The following is a 19345-nucleotide window of genomic DNA, read 5'->3' as shown; positions in this document are numbered from 1 at the left end:
GGCACCAGCTTGGTGGCCCTCCTTTGAACATTTTCAACCAACTGACAGTCCCTAGCATATCTCGGGGACCAGATGGGGTGACAGTACTCCAGATGGGGAAGCACTTCACTCCTGAAGATCGTCACGAGGGACGGACCGTCTAGATATCTGAACGACCTTCTTATAAGACCCAATAATTTATTTGCCTGATTTACCTTCTTCTCACAATGGCCCGAGAACTTCAGCTCATTGTCAACATACACACCTAGGTCCTTCTCACACACAGTCTCAACTAGTACATTTTCTTCATCCCGTTGGGACATATGGTACGCCTCCTTACCGTTGGTACGCCCCAGGTGCATCCTCTTACACTTCGTGACATTGAATCTCAGCAGCCATTCCTTCGACCATTCCTGGAGCCCACAGAGGTCCTTCTGCAGCTCTTCACAGTCCGCTTGGTTCTTAATTTCCCGAAATAACTTGGCGTCATCGGCAAACATTTGTATGGAGGAGTGTACAACGTCAGGCATATCATTTATGAAACAAACAAACAACAGCGGGCCCAATACACTACCCTGCGGTACCCCACTTGTTACAGGTACAGATGACGATTTCGTGCCATTAATCACCACACATTGCTTGCGGTCATGTAGAAAGTCTTCTATCCACGCTAGGACATTTCCCCGAATTCCGTACCCTTCCAGTTTGATTTTCAGCCTTTCGTGGGGTACACTGTCGAAAGCCTTGGCAAAATCTAGGTAAATATTGTCGATATTACCACCCCGTTCTAGAATATGGGTCCAAATATCCAATACCTTGAGCAATTGTGTCAAGCAAGAGCGCCCCGGCATAAAACCGTGTTGGCAATCTTTTACAAGGTTGTTTCGTAGTAGATGTTCCATCGCTGCATCTCTGATAATACTCTCAAGTACTTTACATATTATGCTGGTCAGGCTCACCGGTCTATAGTTGTTCGTGGAGTGCCTATCGCCCTTCTTGAAGATAGGACTCACATAAGCCACTTTCCATTCACTGGGGACCATTTGTTCATCCAGGCATTTACAAAACAGAATCTTCAGGGGCTCTGCAAGCTCGTTGCACAGCTCCCTTAGCACTCTAGGATGCACCATGTCAGGTCCAGGACTCTTATGGACCTTTAGCCTGGACAGTTTATTTCTAATACCCTCTTCTGTGAACACAATGTGGGTCAGTGCTGTGTCGAACCGTCTGTCCTCAAACGCAGGAAGGTTAGTTGCATCCTCTCTTGTGAACACTGAGGAAAAGAAGCTGTTCAATGCCTCAGCTTTATCCTGGTCAGAATCTGCGTAACTACCATCTTCAAGCCTCAGGTCTGATACTCCTACTCGCGTTTTCAATTTCGACTTTGCATAGCGGTAAAACGCCTTTGGGTTTGACTTGACCTCGCGTGCAACCAGCCTTTGGAACTCCTTTTCAGCCCTCCTACACTCTATCTTTGCTTGGTTTCTGGCTCTTGCATACATCCTCCTGTCTTGCTCATCGTTTGACCCAACCCACGTCTTGAATTTCTGGGTTTTCTTCTTAATTTTGTCGACCGCCGCATGGTTCATGTGTAGGGATCCCCTCGTATTCCTAGAAGCACTGGGTTTGGTCTTGGGTATATATTTATCGATCAAATGGGTCATTTTACTAGTTATGATATTCAGCGTAGTGTCTGCGTTCTTGTACCTTAATAAGTCAGGCCAGTTGATACCCCTCATCTCTTCCCTCATCCCATTGTAATTTCCCTTGTAATATTTGCACCTTGGCCTGGCCTTATCTTGAACTAGGTAACAGTTAAATCTGAATGACAACACTGTATGGTGACTGGTGCCAACTGGGGCAAGGTGTTCCAGTTTGGCCACCATACCCTCCTCGTTTGTTATGATGAGGTCAAGTGGCTTGGGTGTTTGTTCCCCTCTGTAATGTGTCGGGTCTCTCACATGTTGGAACAGAAAATTATCTCTCAGAGTTTCTACAAAAAGAGTAGCAGGATTATTCAAGTCATTCGGGGTTGACTCGTTTCTCCAGTCGATGTCGCCATAGTTAAAGTCCCCCATGATAAGGAGGTGGCTGGGGTTGAGCATCGCCGCATTGTTTATTAAGGTTCTTAAGTTCCTTTGATTTAGTGGGCCACAGTTCGGGGATCTGTAGATACACCCGACGATAAGTAAGTCCCCTCCCTTTAATTTAATTTTACACCACTTGGACTCTTCAAAGACATCCTCTCCCTGTACCCTCGCCTGGCTGGCTCTAAGGTCTTGCCTAGCGTAGATAACCACACCCCTCCTGCAGGATTCTTGAGTTAGGTTCGTAAATGAGTCATATCCAGCAATACTGAACTCACATTCCTCTGGGTCGATTCTCCTGTTCTTGTACAACAGTTCTACAACTCCTACAATATCTGGTTGGTGTACTCTTAGTAGTGTTTCAAACTCCTCCCTCTTATCCAGGAACGTGTCGGTATTAGTGTACATGACATTCAAGCCAGAATTTGTTCTCGGTAACGTCTCTGCTCTTAGTAATAAACCCGCTCCACCCACATTCTCAGAAGCTGCAGCATTTGCTAAGTACACTGTATTTTGCAGGGTGTGGTTAAAAATTTCATTGTTTACACGGCGCTCGTTCCCTCCTGTCCGGTAGGCTGAGCTGGTGCCGCCTCCCGGGTGGGGGGTTGAGTGGGTGGAGGGTGCACTGCTGCCCCCTGGCCCTGTGTCGGCACACTTGTTTCCACTACCCTCCCCCTGAGTATAACCCATGTGCACCTGTCCCCGTTCCTTCTCGACTCCTCCCTCCTCTGCTTCAAGTCCAGCAGGAGCTTCTTGTGCTGTTCCCTCTGCATTACCGTGCGGTCTGGGTGAATAAATACATCTCGAAATGCCTCGCTCCTTGCTAAGTTTTTTGCCTGCCGGATAACTTGCCATTTTTCCTCCTCACTCCCTAGTGTGATCCTGAGGGGGCGAGGCTTAGCCCCCTGCTTTTGTCCCAGTCTCCTCACATCCTGAGGGGTTGCTGGAATCTTCAGAACCTCTGTGCAAATATTTTGAAACAGCACCTTGTCGTGTGTTTCCTTACTCACAGTTCCCTCTGCCTGGCTCTCTGGGACTCCAAAAACTATTACATTGTTCCTGCGCTGGAGCCGTTCCTGGTGTTCCTCCTCTCCCCTAACAGTAGGTCCGTTAATTTTCATTTCTTCGACACACTTTTTCAGAGTCCCAATCTGCTGTAGAACCTGTACTGATTCTGCATTACTCTCCGCCCCCCCCACCCGTGGCCCTCCTAATACGTCCGCATAGCTCCTCTTAGCAACCACCTCCATTCTATTAGCTACTTCCTCAGTCTTAGCAAGGATCTCTTTCTCAACTTGCTCCAGTTTGTCAACCAGCAGGGCTCCTGCTTCATCTATTTTCGTCCCTAGAGAACTCGTTCCCTTATGGATTGCAATCGCTTCATTCACCTTGACTATGCAGCCAGGGCAATACCAGCAACAGCCATCAAGCTTTACGGCAGTTAGTAACTTCCTAGACGTTGCATTAGTTAGGCCTGCATCCTCCATATTAGATGTTATTTTTGAGCTTCATCTTCAGTATATTAGATACGTTGCAACATCTTCATTTGTGAGGAAAATTCAACCTGCGGGCCTTTAGAATTTAGATAAACGACCCATCCATTGTGCCCAAGTCAAGTTTAAGATTTAGTAAAACTTTCAGCTCGCTCCATAACCGTTCAACTTCCATATAATACAAATCGGCTCATAAGTTATGAAATATTTTGTTCCGATTATTTTATATTGATTTATGAATACTCGGTTGGTAATCAAAATACTTAACACTTGCCTTCAATAAAGTTCATTACAAAATGAGAATATCTCAACTTTTAGAAGACGATCATAATGGTACAATTCAATTAAAATACAGTTCAGCAGCATCCAATCTCCTGATATAGCGAAAATTTAACATGGATATTAAGAATGCATAATGTCATTTGGGGATTTATTTACTCAATCCACCTGCCCGTCAATGTCTTAAAATTCAGCGGGAGAGACGTGTCCCGCCCTTACTTCACACACCGCCGACCACCTGTTGGCTCTGAGCTTCCAACACTATGACGTCATAACAAAAGCTCCGCCCACAATAATCCTTGCCGAGATCAAGTCCTCTGTTAAATGTCAATTAATCTAATAAAGAGCTCCATTATTAGTGTATTTTATTTGTTATGGGATATAATGTATTTGAACCTTCACTCTGGTAACATATCAAGCCTAAAAACTGAGTAATTCATGTTTCCTCTCCACTTGAAAAGACCTTGGCGCATTAATACATGACGTCATGAGCCAGCTGTTCTTGTTGTTGTGGTAATGGTTGGTGGGACTCGGCTCCTCTGTTCTAAAAATAGACGTTGTATTTACGGTAAGTGAACAATTCGAGAGTGACTTCCACAGCAGAGAGGTGCACACGTCTCTGCCTCACGGATATGATTGATTTTTCAGAGACTGTCTGCTTCTACAGGTTGAAAATGAGTGTATTTAAAGCGGGAAGTCGGGAGATGTGTTCCAAGATAATTACAATATCATTTTATATTTTTATACGTTTGATGTAAATGATTTTTGTTGCTACTGCTTTCGGTGTTATGGAGACGGGTGCCAGACGTACCGAAAAGTCCTCCAATATCGTTCATAGTAAAATGGGAAGAAACGCCGTGGTATGCTTGGCCCTCTTGAAACTTAAGCTAGGATGACACCCTCCTTGACACTAGCCAGGCCAAGTTTGTTACCACCTGATTTAACGCTCCAAGTCACATTTGGTTTTTATTCATTGTGAGCTTCTCTTGGGTATGGAAAAATACGAAGCGAAGGGAAAGAAAAATAATTATATTTTACTATTAAATTATAATACAACTTTCTTCATTGTGTTTGATCGTCGTGACATTGAATACAGAAATATTTATGTAGGTGCCGTGTTTTATTGTATGTTCATGCAAGTTATCGACTCGTTAAAAAATAATGACCTGTGCGACGAGCTGTAGAATATGCTCCTGGACTAGGTAGCATATGTGTGTTACAGCCGTGCTCGTGGCTCGCTACTAAATTACAAGTATATTAGTTTTAAATAAGAGGCCTTAATGCGGACACGTTCTTCATGTGACATTACGCTTGTCATTTTTTGTGTATAAAATTATTACGCCTAAAGGATGGTAAACTGGTCCGACGACATGCAGCCAGTCATAACTAATAACTACTGTACTAGATAAATTTATTTAGTTAGCAGGCAGCCTCTTTTTTTGTAAAGGCTGTCAAACATAAGAGAGGAACCCAAGAACTCCTCTTTTTTATTAATCTGTTAATGGTCGGATGAAACAACGATACGGAGTTTTTTAATATCTATATTTAGTTCCTCCAATTATATATTAAAATTATATAATAATTTACGATGGCAACAAATAAATTGAATTAAGGAGAGTAAAGTTAAGGGTGTGGGGTAATTGAAATAGAAAGAGGATTGCGTTTTACCAAATCTTGGTTAATGATTATGGATTTTCATCGCACGGAGACAGCAGGTGTTTCATACAGAACTGGTAAAGTGAAAAAAAAAGTTGACGTCACAGGAAATATTTCGCCAAGCTTCTGGGAATATTGATTATATAATTTGTTGAGAGCCGTATAACGGATTCGTTTTAATGCGAGACCTCAATAAAGAAGTTACTTTCTTTGGAGTTGTACAGTAGAGAACTTGAGGCAGTCGCTGGTGATTAGTGATACACACACACACCGGTATATAATAGCTCATGTGAATTATCTGAATACTGCTCACTCATGTATACCGGGATTGTTACACTGTATTGGGCAATCACACGTAGCCTCTCTATACATATGTTACAGATTTTAAGCAATATGACAAGTCTTATTACACGCAACAAAGACTTGGAATAAAGCAAGGAAGGTAGAAGACCAATTAACAAGTACAGTACTGTACTTAATTGAGGGATTTAATTGAATTGAAAGTAGTAATTAACTTTGAGGTTTAACATTGAATTTTAGACATTAACTGAGAGGATCATTATTTAAATATAGACATTAACTGAGGGGATCATTATTTAAATTTATACATTAACTGAATGATCATTATTTAATTTTAGATATTAACTGAGGGGGTCTAGGACAACTGGCCACCGCCATCTGGCCGCAGCCCATGAAGTACCTAACCTAACCTAACCTAACCTAACCTGCCTTGAGAGCGCAAAATTAGGCGTTTGCAGTTTACCCCCAGTCCGCGGCGGCCAGATGGCGGCGGCCAGTTGTCCCATTCCCTAACTGAGGGGATCATTATTTTATTTTATACATTAACTGAGGGGATCATTATTTAAATTTAGACATTAACTGAGGGGATCATTATTTAAATTTATACATTAACTGATTTTTATGAATTTCGATTTTAGAACTGAACAGGTTTTTATATAAATTCCATAGGTATATAAATCGAGAAGTAAACTAAGGTATTTTATAAACTTTGAAATCAATAATAAAATGAAGGATGTTATATGTTTACCTCGTGTGTTATAAATAATTTAAATCTTACTACAGTAGTTAACTGAGGACCGGGTAAACTTTTCACATTGTCATTAAGTTGAGGAATTCTGAACTTTATATTTTGGAATTTATCTGTGTGGTTTATTTAAAAATTTAAAATCAATTGAATGTGGGTTTATAATTTGTAAATGTAGGTTAGGTATTCTGGGTTTAATTTTAAATCAGTGTGAAGGTTTAGCAATTTGAAGTCGAGTAAACTATCTTGGGAAGCTTAATGTATTTTACACAACATACCAAGGGCTTATAAGTTTTAATTTTGTCAACTATCTGGTAGCTGTAATAAACTATAGATATACAGTAAATGTGAGGGTTTATTAGATGACTGAATGAAGTATTTGGTAAGTGAAATTGTTCAGAGTAAATTAAATGGCATGAGTTGAAGTTGTAGTCCAGGGTGTAGTAAGTCACAGTTCTATTAAAGTGAAAGCAAGTTGTTGATTAGCTATAAACTATCGTGTAGGTAATTATAATAAATATACTGTGAATGAGTAGCTTCGTACTTTATATAACCTAACCTAACCTAACCTACCCTAACCTACCCTACTTTACCCTAACCTACCCTACTTTACATATAATTTGGTAATCTAATGATGGTAAACGACGTCTTAAATGACATAGCAAATTTTACTATTGTTTATAAGAATTAACTGTTATTAAATTGTGGCAATAAAAAACAAAAGTTATACTTATTTGGCAAAACCGTCAGTTGTTTTTTAAAGCATAATCGTCTAGCATGGCGTATATAAGGGTGTTTCAGATAAATGTAAACACACTGACTTACAGGTGATCGTGGAAATCATGTCAATGGTTACACTGTACAAGGTCTACTGGACTAACCTAATGGTGTGCTGCCAAACCCACTTGATAGCGGCTGAACTGGCGCGGCTAATATTAGGTAACAATTGGATAATAAGATGAAGAGAGGTTGAGAACTACTACTATAAAGTATAATTTGGCGGTCCTTGATCAGACTCGTTCATCAGTCCACACCGGCGTGATGAAGCCTCTACCAATTTATCTCAATTTGGTTTTGGTTGAAGCTTAAGAATCCAATTGCTGTTTGTGATCTCGGGATTAGAATTGCGTCTGTCATATTATGAAAGACACTTATGGTTTTGGGCTGAACGATCTCTAGTTTTCATGGTCTGCCCTGACACTAGCCGGGTTGAAATAGGTGTTTGCTCTCCATCTGAGAAAGTGGTTGAAATTGTTTACAGTACATCAGGTATTACGGAAATCAGGAAAATAACCAAACTGAGATAGCAGCAGGGAAAATAATGTTTGAAGAGGAAACTTTTCTCTGGAAATTTGACCTTAAATTCTTTTGGGATACGCGGAAACTAAACTTAATTTCATTTGTTTCCAAGAGTTTTCCCCAGGGAAGGAACGGTTTGCAATTCTAATCTCGCTTAATCACCTTTTATCTAATCAGCTGACTAATTGATTTTCCTTATCACCTATTCTATCATGGAACCTACTACCCAAAACAAAACCTTCCGAGAAACGATATTTTTCCCAATCAGATATATTTTTTAGTACGTAGAAAGAAATATACAGTATGGTAGTGACACCATCCTAACCTAAACTATACTGTAGGTAGGTTGTGATGACTTAATCCCTTGATTATTATTATTTACCCGTCTAAGCAAATTATTTAACCTCTTAAACACTGGGACTTAACCCCTTGAGTACTGTGATTTAACACCGTAAGTACAGTGACTTAACCCCTAGTGTACTTTGAATACAATATCTTAATCCCTTAAGCACATTCTTAACTTTTTGATTACCGTAACTTAACCCCATGAGTACAGTCACTGCTTAAGGGGTTAATTCATGTACTTGGGGTTGGCATCTCACTGAAGGGGTTAAAGAAGGTATAGCGCGTTTTTCCTCAGCTGAGAAAAGATGCCCGCCCCCCCCCCTCAAAAGATACAGCTGATTGGCTGTTGCAAACCTGTCCGATTTTGTCCTGAAGTAATGATGTGTTTCTAAATGAGTTTATTCATAATCGGTGGGATGACCGTTTCTGACGAGAAAGATATTTAGCTAAATTATATCAAGATCCATACATTCATTATTTCAAACATAAGCACGTAGGAAGTTTATCAGAGGCGGGAAAAATATAAAGTTGTTCGCAGTCATATTTCCCGCCTCTGCTGGCGGTCGTGTAATATTTCAATGTGATTCTGATCTTTTAAAATGTTGTTTTTGCATAATGTAGTATTACTGATTCTTAATTTGTCTTAGTAAGCCTTATTGTGAGTAAAAATAAGTATATATTAAATGTATCATCCAAAAACGTGCCCTTGTTTCACAGTTCATGTATAATACTTCTGATAAACTTCCTACGTGCTTATGTTTGAAATAATGAATGTATGTCCCTTTATATAATTTAGCTAAATATCTTTCTCGTCAGAAACGGTCATCCCACCGATTATGAATAAACTCATTTAGAAACACAGCTGAGAAAAAACGCGCTTATAGTAGCATCAGGGTCGGATCCGGCTTTCAATATATTGTTTTTATGGGGAGCAGGGTTAGGTTAGGTTAGGTTATGTTTGCTTTTGGTCAGGTTACGTTACTCTTGCTTATAGATTACACTAATTTAGAGTATGTTAGGTGAGGTTGATTAAGTTAGACGTGGATGATTCGTGTGTGGTCATAATTAGGTCATAATAACCCGTTCTGATAGAGGCATAAATTCCGAGCTGAATTCGGATCGGTAACAACGATCTTTTAAGGAAAGTTTGGAGGTTCGCGTCTAGTGCAGTATAGTCTTGTGATTATTACCAGGTCTTTCCTCCCTACTATCACTGCGTCAGGAAACTCCGGCTTGTGTGTGCATGGACTTTGCTTGCAGGTAAGGCCAAGTACATGTATGCGTGGCACAAACCTTTATATATGGAACAGCCTTGATATATATAGATTTGATTATAATACCCCACCTGGGATGAATCACTTGTATATCAGATGATGTTATTTTTAGTGTTGTGTCCAGAAGAGAGGTCATTTATTACCGTATATACAGTATATAGATATATATTTTTTTTTATTACGAGAGCTATTTACAGTGTGAACGTTTCTGGATGTGCACACCCTCTCCCCTCCCTCTCCCCTCCCTCTCCCCTCCCTCTCGCAGTGTTTTTTTTTCTAACCCCGGGGGATGAGGTGGAGGTGTATTACCGTGTTTTTTTGTATATCCTCCCGTGTTAAAATATACAACTCCCTGAGGATGAGACTAAAGTATATATTATTATCTGGGGGTAATGTATGAATTGTGTGTATTAATCTGTGGTTTTGAAGAAGATGCATAAGTTGTATTACTAATGTTTGAGAATCTATACCCGAGCCTTCACTGTTTACTGCTCGAGTCATTTAATGCCTCGTAATGATTTAATCTTTATCATTTTATTGTTTTGTGGCGATAACGTGTTATTACTTTTGTGTGGCAGACGGGACATTTTAACTTGGCCTTTTTCAACTGTGTCGACACCCAGTTTACGGTGATTTAATCCGTTTGGGAATATATTTTTAACCCCATGAGTACAGGGACTTAAACCCCATGAGTACAGGGACTTAAACCCCATGAGTACAGGGACTTAAACCCCATGAGTACGTAAACATTAACTTATCCCACGAGTACGATGGCATATAATCCTCTAAATAAAGTGACTGTGTTCGCGGGAGTATAGTTAAATTTGTATCACATAAGAACACTAAAAAAAATGTTTTATGGATGATTACGCTTGTGTTTATATCAAGCTCGGGCGTACAGAAGCTATGTCGTCACGATGTTTATTTATGATAAGTTTGGTTTATTTTAATGGTGTTAAAGGCGGTGAAGTATACAAGAGTGTTTTTAATGTGCTGTAATTTGTGGTATATTTTGTGTATTGAAGGTGGCGGGCACTAATGTGTAGGTAAGAGCCCAGAGACTCTATTTGAAGATGCTGGGGATTAACTGGTCTTTGGTGTACTGTAAAACATAAAAAAGAATATGTAAAAAAAAAAATAGGACAAACTGCAGTGGGGGTGTGATGAAATAAATGGTGACATGTTGAGAGTTTAAGTATATAGTCGAGATAAAGATTAATTGTATATCACTCAGATAAGTTAGAATCTTGTTGTTGAAAAAAAAAATACTGGTAAAGAAACTTGTAAGCTTGGCAGGCACTTTGATCAGCTAAGCATCCGATTCCTGAAGAAAACTTTGTGATAACCTTGTTTTGTTTATGCATTGTTTTGGGAGGTGTTAAGCATTACCTACTGTGTTGTGTGGGTAATGTTTAGTATCTTTGTTGAATACAGAATATCTACGGCAGTGTGGCTCGAGTTATGGCATCCTTGGGGAACTTGTTGTGATTATTACGATTAGAATAGCCATTAATGTTGTGTGAGTATAATGTTTGGGTAGTGAGTGAGAACTGAATTTGCGAGAGTAATCTGTGTAAACGTTCTTAGAAAGACTTTGGAACTGCATGTTTCGTTGTCTGCCAAATGATTAAGTAAGGTGAGATAACGTATTATATCTTAGTTTTGATTTTTGGAGACTAAACCAAGAATTAGCAGGAATTATTTTGGTATCTAGTTACTGTAAACGGTGTCCATATGTTGCAGTAATTGTAGATTTATTAGATACTATGCAGGACATCAAAAAACACCTTATTTCCCTCTAAGAAAAATAAATGGATGCCTTACGAGAATTATTTAAAGTTTGTGACGGCCTCATATTATGTTAATCTAGTGGTGGTGGCGGTGGTAGAGGAGGTGATGGAGACAGAATGGTGGTGGTGGTATAGGAGGTGATGGAGGAAGAATGGTGGTGGTGGTATAGGAGGTGATGGAGACAGAGTGGTGGTGGTGGTAGAGGAGGTGATGGAGGAAGAATGGTGGTGGTGGTATAGGAGGTGGTGGAGACAGAGTGATGGTGGTGGGATAGAGGTGATGGAGACAGAGTGGTGGTGGTGGTATGGGAGGTGATGGAGACAGAGTGGTGGTGGTGGTATAGGAGGTGATGGAGACAGAGTGGTGGTGGTGGTATAGGAGGTGATGGAGACAGATAGGTGGGAGACAGAGTGGTGTTGGTGGTATAGGGAGGTGATGGAGACAGAGTGGTGGTGGTGGTGGTATAGGAGGTGATGGAGGAAGAATGGTGTTGGTGGTATAGGAGGTGATGGAGACAGAGTGGTGGTGGTGGTGGTATAGGAGGTGATGGAGACAGAGTGGTGTTGGTGGTATAGGAGGTGGTGGAGACAGAATGGTGGTGGTGGTATAGGAGGTGGTGGAGACAGAGTGGTGGTGGTGGTAGAGGAGGTGATGGAGACAGAGTGGTGGTGGTGATGGTGGTAGAGGAGGTGGTGGAGACAGAGTGGTGATGGTGGTAGAGGGGGTGATGGAGGAAGAATGGTGTTGCAGACGTGGCAAGTAGAGACGCCGGCGGAGAGTCATGTCCTGTTGGTGATGGTCTTACCCTGTAGCCACCGCCTGCAACATGACTCTTTTCCCTCGTGTCATTGAAGTCCAACTTGGGTCTTGCTGCCTTGTGTTACCCTCCCGCTGTTGTTGTTGTTTTTCTCTCCTCACTGACCGTCAAAAATAGAATAAAAGTCTTACTATTTTCACATAAAGTTGTAGTGTCCTATTTTAATTACTTTTTGTTTGTGTTTACCTTTAACTAGCTGACTGCCGGATTTGTTTTTGCTTTATTCCTTCATCGTGTATAGACAGCAGGGTGTAATATACTAACAGTCCCGCAATATTAAATCAGCCATGCCTATAGTCTTTGAATTAGCCTCGTTGTGTGTCGTAACCAATAAAATTAAAGCTTCACCCAAATACTCCCAATTCTCTTAGGTCTGGTTATAATCACCTTGTTAACCATTTCCATCCACTGTGAGATTTATAACAATTTCCTCTATTCTTATATTCTTATCTCTGGTCAGTCTGTTCGTGTAAGGTCAGAAATATACACTGTTTTATCGTCAATTTTCTCGTCTTTGTGTATTGCAAGATTTATACCAGTATGTTGACCCAGCTATAGGGTGTGGTCCAGTAACATGACCTTCAGTGAGTATCCCCCCCCCCCCAACACCAGTAAGCAGTAACCCTGGGGCTGGGGTACAATGTTACTTTGTGTCGGCTCGCTCTTAGTGACGTGGAGTGCATCTGAGGCCCCCACGTGTTAGTTAAGGCAGTTCAGGTATACGCTGAGGACCGCGCCACTGTGATTATGGAAGTTTCTCGTCATGATTGGAGGCTTGTCATTTGGGCCCCAGTTCTAATTAAGCCCCCCCCCCCTAGTTGGGTTAGGTTGGGTCAGGTGAGGAAAACATTAAGACGAGGGTTCATTTGAATGGGTGTCATTTAACTCCGGCAGGTTTTTGGATCTGAGTGTAATCGTGTATAATTAGGTAAGATCAATTCAAATAATAATAAATAATTTATACAAGGTGATTATGGCTTAATTCTGCGGTTAATTTTGTGTGAATGTTTATTGTGTAATACTGTGTAGGTGGTTTATGGAGAAAGATCATATAGTAAAATATTCAATTACTTTAGGGAGAATGACATTACGGTTCTCTACACGTTAATATCCGTCGTAGTTGGAGATTATACGTTAATATCCGTCGTAGTTGGGGACGCAAGAACATAAGAAAATAAGGAGTCTGCAATAGGCCGGTTGGCCTGTGCATGGCAGCTCCTGTCGAGAGTTACTACCACTCTCTATCATCCATGAATCTATCAAGCCTCCTTTTGAAACTTTCGAGAGTTCCCGCACTTACTACAAAGTTGCTAAGCTTGTTCCACTCGTCCACCACCCTATTTGTGAACCAGTTCCTTCCTATCTCCCTCCTAAACCTAAACTTATCCAACTTAAATCCGTTGCTCCGAGTCCTATCCTGCTCGGATATTATAAGAACTTTATCTATATCCCCTTTATTGATTCCTTTCACCCACTTAAATACTTCTATCATATCTCCCCCCACTCTTCGTCTTTCTAGGGAATGCAAGTTAAGTTTCTTTAACCTATCCTGATATGGAAGGTTTCTAAGTCCCGGAATCATTTTCGTCATTCTTCACTGCACCGACTCCAGTGAATTGATATCCATTCTATAATAAGGGCACCAGAACTGAACCGCATAATCGAGGTGCGGCCTGACTAGCCCAAGATATAGTTGCGATAAGACCTCTGCACTCTTGTTACTTACACTTCTAGATATAAAACCCAATACTCTGTTTGCCTTATTTCGAACATTAACGCACTGTTTTCTAGGCCGTAGAAGAGCGCACCTAAATGACTAACTTAAGCTAAATCACAAAATTGAATCCCAAATGACATCATAATTACACTTCAACTTACCTTTACTAGTTATCAGTTATACCTGTATTCACCGTCACGATAAAAGGTGCTACAAAGCTTCTGGTTATTTTCTTATCTTGTAGTTTGTATTTACGGTAATGACTATGATTCACCAGGCAATCCACTGTAAACATGGTGTGTGTGGGGGGGGTGTAAGAGAGAGATAGGGGTAGGTGTGCGTAGGAGGGTAGGTGAGTAGGCCAGGTGTGAGGTGAGTAGGCCAGGTATGAGGTGAGTTGGCCAGGTATGAGGTGAAGGTCAGTTGGCCAGGTGAGGTGGGTTGGCCAGGTGTGAGGTAGGTGTGAGGTGAGTTGGCCAGGTATGAGGTGAGTTGGCCAGGTGTGAGGTGAGTTGGCCAGGTAACACGACACTTGGAGGTGAGACGCTTCAGGGCTGCAGATCAGCTTCTTTACCCTGTATTTGGGCTCCTGGTGGGGGGGCATGGTGATATCCGGTGGTGGGGGTAAAAGGTGGTGGATGATGAGAGGTTGGTGGTGATGAGTAGAGGCTGGTGGTGATGAGGAGAGGTTGGTGGTGATAGGAGAGGTTGGTGGTGATGAGAGGTTGGTGGTGATGATGAGAGGTTGGTGGTGATGAGGAGAGGTGTTGGTGGATGATGAGAGGTGTTGGTGGTGATGATGAGGAGAGGAGAGGTTGGTGGTGATGAGGAGAGGTGTTGGTGGTGATGAGGAGAGGTTGGTGGTGATGAGGAGAGGTGTTGGTGGTGATGAGGAGAGGTTGGTGGTGATGAGGAGAGGTGTTGGTGGTGATGAGGAAAGATTGGTGGTGATGATGAGAGGTGTTGGTGGTGATGATGAGAGGTGTGGAGCGATGTTAGTAGGGGAGGGGAGGGAGGTGGGTTACAGGGGAGGAGGGAATTGAGTTATAGGTGGGGGGGGGAGTTAATGGCCTGGGGGAGAGGAGGTAAAGTGTGGATCTGCTTGTGTGTGTTTGTGTCCGGGAGTTTTTTCTTAACTTTATCCTCCTCGTCACTGTTACTCCTCCTCGTCACTGTTACTCACTGTTGGCGAGTACTGGGCATGTACTGGCTCCTGAATGTATCTGTACCTGTGCCAGTGTTTCTTTATCTACCTTATTTACCTAATAGCTACCCACTGGAGGTAACTATGGTGAGGGAAGGATGCCACTGGCCTGTGTAGGATCCCTGGTCTTGTTATTGAATGAACTCACACTCGGTGACGTCACAACACTCAGTTTGTATCAAGAGTTCTCAATTTTCACTCCCCCCAAAAAATTTGCCCTAACACTCGATTGAGTAATGTCCTATGAGGTATTTATAGATTTATATTAAGTCACCCCTTGGTCGCCTATAATAATGTATAAGCTGGACAACTGTAGGCGTTCCAAGCTGGGTAACAGACGCCGTACTGCAGGCACCAGTCTAGTGGTCCACCTTTGGATATTTTCAATCAACTGAAAGTCTTAGGCATATTTTGGGGACCTGGCTGGGAAACACTTGGCATGTGTTTGGGAGGAGCTCAGGTTCTCAACTGGCTCAGCCATGTTAATGTTGTTATTATTATCCACTCTGTATCTGTGTTTTTATGGCTAAATAAACTGTTTCAATTCAATTCAATTTGTTACCACGTGATTGAAAAGTACACGCCTGTGTTTGTGCACGGAAGATGTGTGTGTGTGTGTGTGTGTGTGTGTGTGTGTGTGTAAATCTTAATCTCCCCTTCAGTATGCAGTTCTAAAAGCATTACAGGGTGTCAGTATTGTAAAGTGAACAGAAAGTTTTCAAAGGCGGATTTTCTTTTCTGGTGGGGGTAAAATATTTATATTATAAGACGTCTTTCACCATAAGTTTTAGTCAGGCCAGTAAGTCATTATAGGAAGAATGTGCACTGCTGAATCTTACAGAAAACGAGACAAGTTGTCCTCGTGCGCGGGAAACTGAACTACGATTTTGTTGGGTTCTTGTGACGTGGTACCTCAGCCAACAGCGGTGTTGTTGTTATCCTTGTGCTGATGGTTGAGGCTCCTGTTGTGTGTGTGTGTGTGTGTGTGTGTGTGTGTGCGGCTGCTTTCTTATTAGGTGGCAGTAATTGTCGTTACTTCATGTAAGTACATCACCTCCAAAAGTCTGCATCTCCTTCCCAACGAGTCAGTATTGAAACCGCTGTTTCCTGTCCTGTAACCACGCCCTAACCCATTCTAGATTATCTCCTCCAATTCCATGAGCCTCCACTTTTCTTATTAGTCTTTTGTGAGGGATTCTGTCGAAGGCTTTGCTAAAGTCGAGATATACCGTATTGTATTTGTGCCCGTCGTCCACTGATTCGAAAACAGTTGAAAAGAATGTTATAAGAATTGTAAGACATGAACAGTTGAACGCTCACTTGTGAAGCCATGTTGGGAATCATTCATCAACTTGTGCTTCTCCAGGTGATTTCGAATCGAGTTTGAAATTATTGCGTCCAGCAACTGGCCTCCAATTGATGTTAGACTGATTGGATGGTAGTTAGAGGATAGTGATCTATCTCCCTTCTTGAAAACCGGTATTATATTCGCTATCCTCCAGGATTCTGGTACTACACCCGTTTATAATAATCTCGGAGGTAAACGTCACCACTATTTATTCTTCTACGGTCTACCTATAGCCTTCCTGTGTCCAATAATATTTAAATAATTATTTATCCATTTGGGGTTATTGTTATTTGATCTGAGTTTTGTGTATAGTATGTTCTGCATTTGTTTGCATTAAGCAACTCATTATTTAAATTGTTGTGGGAGTTGTCAACCTCAGATCTTGTGATGAGCTCATCCTAAACCGTCAAATGTTGCGAGGTTACAGTTGTCAGGTCACCAGGTACAGTGAGGTCACTCTCAGCTTCTCTCACTCTGCTTATTCTCCTTTAATTTATCAGTTACCTCAAACTTTTTCTCCTCTTTATAGTTCGCAATTCTTCAGAGTTTTTTTCTCTCTGATTATTTTTTTTATCAGCCTTCAGTTTATCTACATCATATCCCTGTATCTCTTCCTGGGGATTTTTCTCTCTTGTTATCTTAACCTTCACCAATCGTATCGGACGGTGAGCCAACTCATTCTCCTCCCCAGTAACTACCAAAGTCATGTACAGTGCTTGTGTGTTCTTTGCTATAAAAAATTATCTATTTGGTTTCTGTCGTTCCTACCTGGGTTTGTCCGTGTGTGTGTGTGTGTGTGCGTGCAGTAAATTATTTTTATCTTCGTGAAAAATAAGATGACAACCAGAGCTGTAACAATGTAAATGACTGGTTTGAATGACGTGACGTGTGAGTCGGCAGGTCGAGTTTATGGTAATTGTTTCAGTGTTAGGTTAGGTTAGGTTACACAGAAATACCACTTAAACATGGCAAGAGCGGAAGATTTGCAGAGGTAATATCGTGGCTCATTTGGGCTGGCGCGGCGTCTTTAAGTGCTGAAATTACGCAAACAAAACAAAACTTGTGTTGGTCATGAAAATAGATACGGTTAGTGGTGGTCGGGGCTGGTCGGCTCAGAGACTACGAGTAATTTTCCGGAACAGTGATTGAGTTAGGTGTTGCTGGGTCGACCACTGTCTCGATTCATGGCGATTCCAACATAAGTGACTTTCTGCATGACTAGGAATAAAACCCCCACCAAATTACTCGTATATTAGTGGATTAAAACTCAAGGTCATGTTATTGCTTAAGTGAACCAATTTGCTTCATTCTCTTATTACCAATTAGGGGGAAATTATCTTACGAACCTATGGAAATACAGGGTCGAGACGAGGACTTGGCGGGAGAGTAGGAAACATTTTTAAACTATGGTCATTATCCAGCTTGTCAAACATATATAAGGTAATATTTTTTTCGTTAGGGGGATTAGAGTGACATTTAATTAAGCCAAAGTCCTAGTCTCTTTCTGGTGGCTTTATTTTTTGCGTGCGTTAGATCTGGATTTAATGACTTGAGTTAGGAGGGGAGGGGAAGGAGGGGGAAGGTGGAAGAGAACAGTGGCCGGAAGTTACCCCAAGTACTCATACGCCTTCCACCCTCCTTCTGTTCCCGAGGAGTGGTTGTGTGGCCTGGCTGCTCTGCTCTAATACCGCGTTGGGTTGTCTGAGGCTTCCGTCTTATGAGTCAATTGGTGTGTGTTAAGTCACTCTGATGGCTGACTGAGTGACTGATTTTTTTTGAGGTGGGATTTGTTTTATTTTATTTTTTATTTTATTTTGTTTTGTCGTGTAGAAATGTCTCTTAATGTGATTATTTGGTTTGGTCTGATTTTTTTTTGTTCTTGTGTGTGTGTGTGTGTTTTCTTGTCCTTGTGATGACCTCTCAGCTGAGTGTTTGTTCTGAGTTTGTTTTAATTGTGTTTTTGTTCAGTTGTAAGTCAGTTTGGAATTTGACTGTGGTGTCTTTCTCGTGGGTTTTACCATTGGGTTTTTTTCTTTCTGTTGGATGTTTTGAGGAAATTTTCTGTTTTTATTTCTTTCCAATTGATGTTAGGTTTGTGTATGTGTGTGTATGTGTGTGTGTGTGTGTGTTTGTGTGTGTGTGTGTGTGTGTATGTGTGTGTGTGTGTATGTGTGTATGTGTTTGTTTCGGCCATGTTTTACTGTCCTGAGATGAATGAAAATAACAAAGGTATTCTTAATATCATGAGATAATGAGTTACTTATGAAACCTTTGAATGTGTCCTGTGGTTCAACTCATACTGTCATTTACTTAAGTATTACTGCGGGTATGATCAAGTGTATATAGAGAATAATCTTATGTAAATATAATATAAATATCTTTGAAATTATTGTTATTGATTTGAATTGGACGAGTCATATACGATAAGCATTTTGATTGGTTGATTCTCAGCACTGGGCATATTAGCTGTGTGTGTTGAGGGGTGATTAACATACACACACTCATCTGGTGTATGTTATTGTGTGGACGTTTTTTGATGAATTAACTGATTATAGACAGATTTCATAATTGTTGATCTGTTTTTTACTAATGTTTTGGTTTTTGTCTGGGGATAAAACAAGCTTTATAATTGTGAATGTTTAGAACTTGTGTTTAGCTGAAGTTTGAATGTTTATAATAGTATGAAGTAAAAAATTAATTGGTTTAGATTTTTAACTTCACCCTCTTGAGTTGTGGTATTCAAGGGGTTAAGTCTAGGGAATAGGTCATCATATTTTCTAGGTTGTTACATTGTACTCGCTGGGTTGACTCATTGTACTCAGGGTGTTGACGTCTTACTCAAGGGGTCAAGATATCGTACTCGCTAGGTTGACTCATTGTACTCAAGGGGTCAAGATATCGTACTCGCTAGGTTGACTCATTGTACTCAAGGGGTCAAGATATCGTACTCGCTGGGGTTGACTCATTGTACTCAAGGTGTTGACGTCTAACTCAAGGGGTCAAGATATCGT

At 41.1% G+C, this 19345-nt stretch overlaps 1 long non-coding RNA gene across 1 annotated transcript in view; it reads left to right on the top strand.

The window, feature by feature from the left end:
* The first annotated feature begins 4333 nt into the window (after window positions 1–4333).
* The window catches only part of LOC121875384, a 67608-nt gene continuing 52596 nt past the window's right edge, over window positions 4334–19345 (top strand). Inside the window, exon 1 of the long non-coding RNA XR_006090594.1 lies at window positions 4334–4406. This is a non-coding gene — a long non-coding RNA (uncharacterized LOC121875384). The remainder of the gene's footprint in view (window positions 4407–19345) is intronic.

The sequence above is a fragment of the Homarus americanus genome, unplaced genomic scaffold (genome assembly GCF_018991925.1).
Source record: "Homarus americanus isolate GMGI-L3 unplaced genomic scaffold, GMGI_Hamer_2.0 scaffold56241, whole genome shotgun sequence".
Taxonomy (NCBI): domain Eukaryota; kingdom Metazoa; phylum Arthropoda; class Malacostraca; order Decapoda; family Nephropidae; genus Homarus; species Homarus americanus.
The sequence above is the reverse complement of the archived record's forward strand: the minus strand, read 5'-3'. Positions and strand labels throughout refer to the sequence as shown.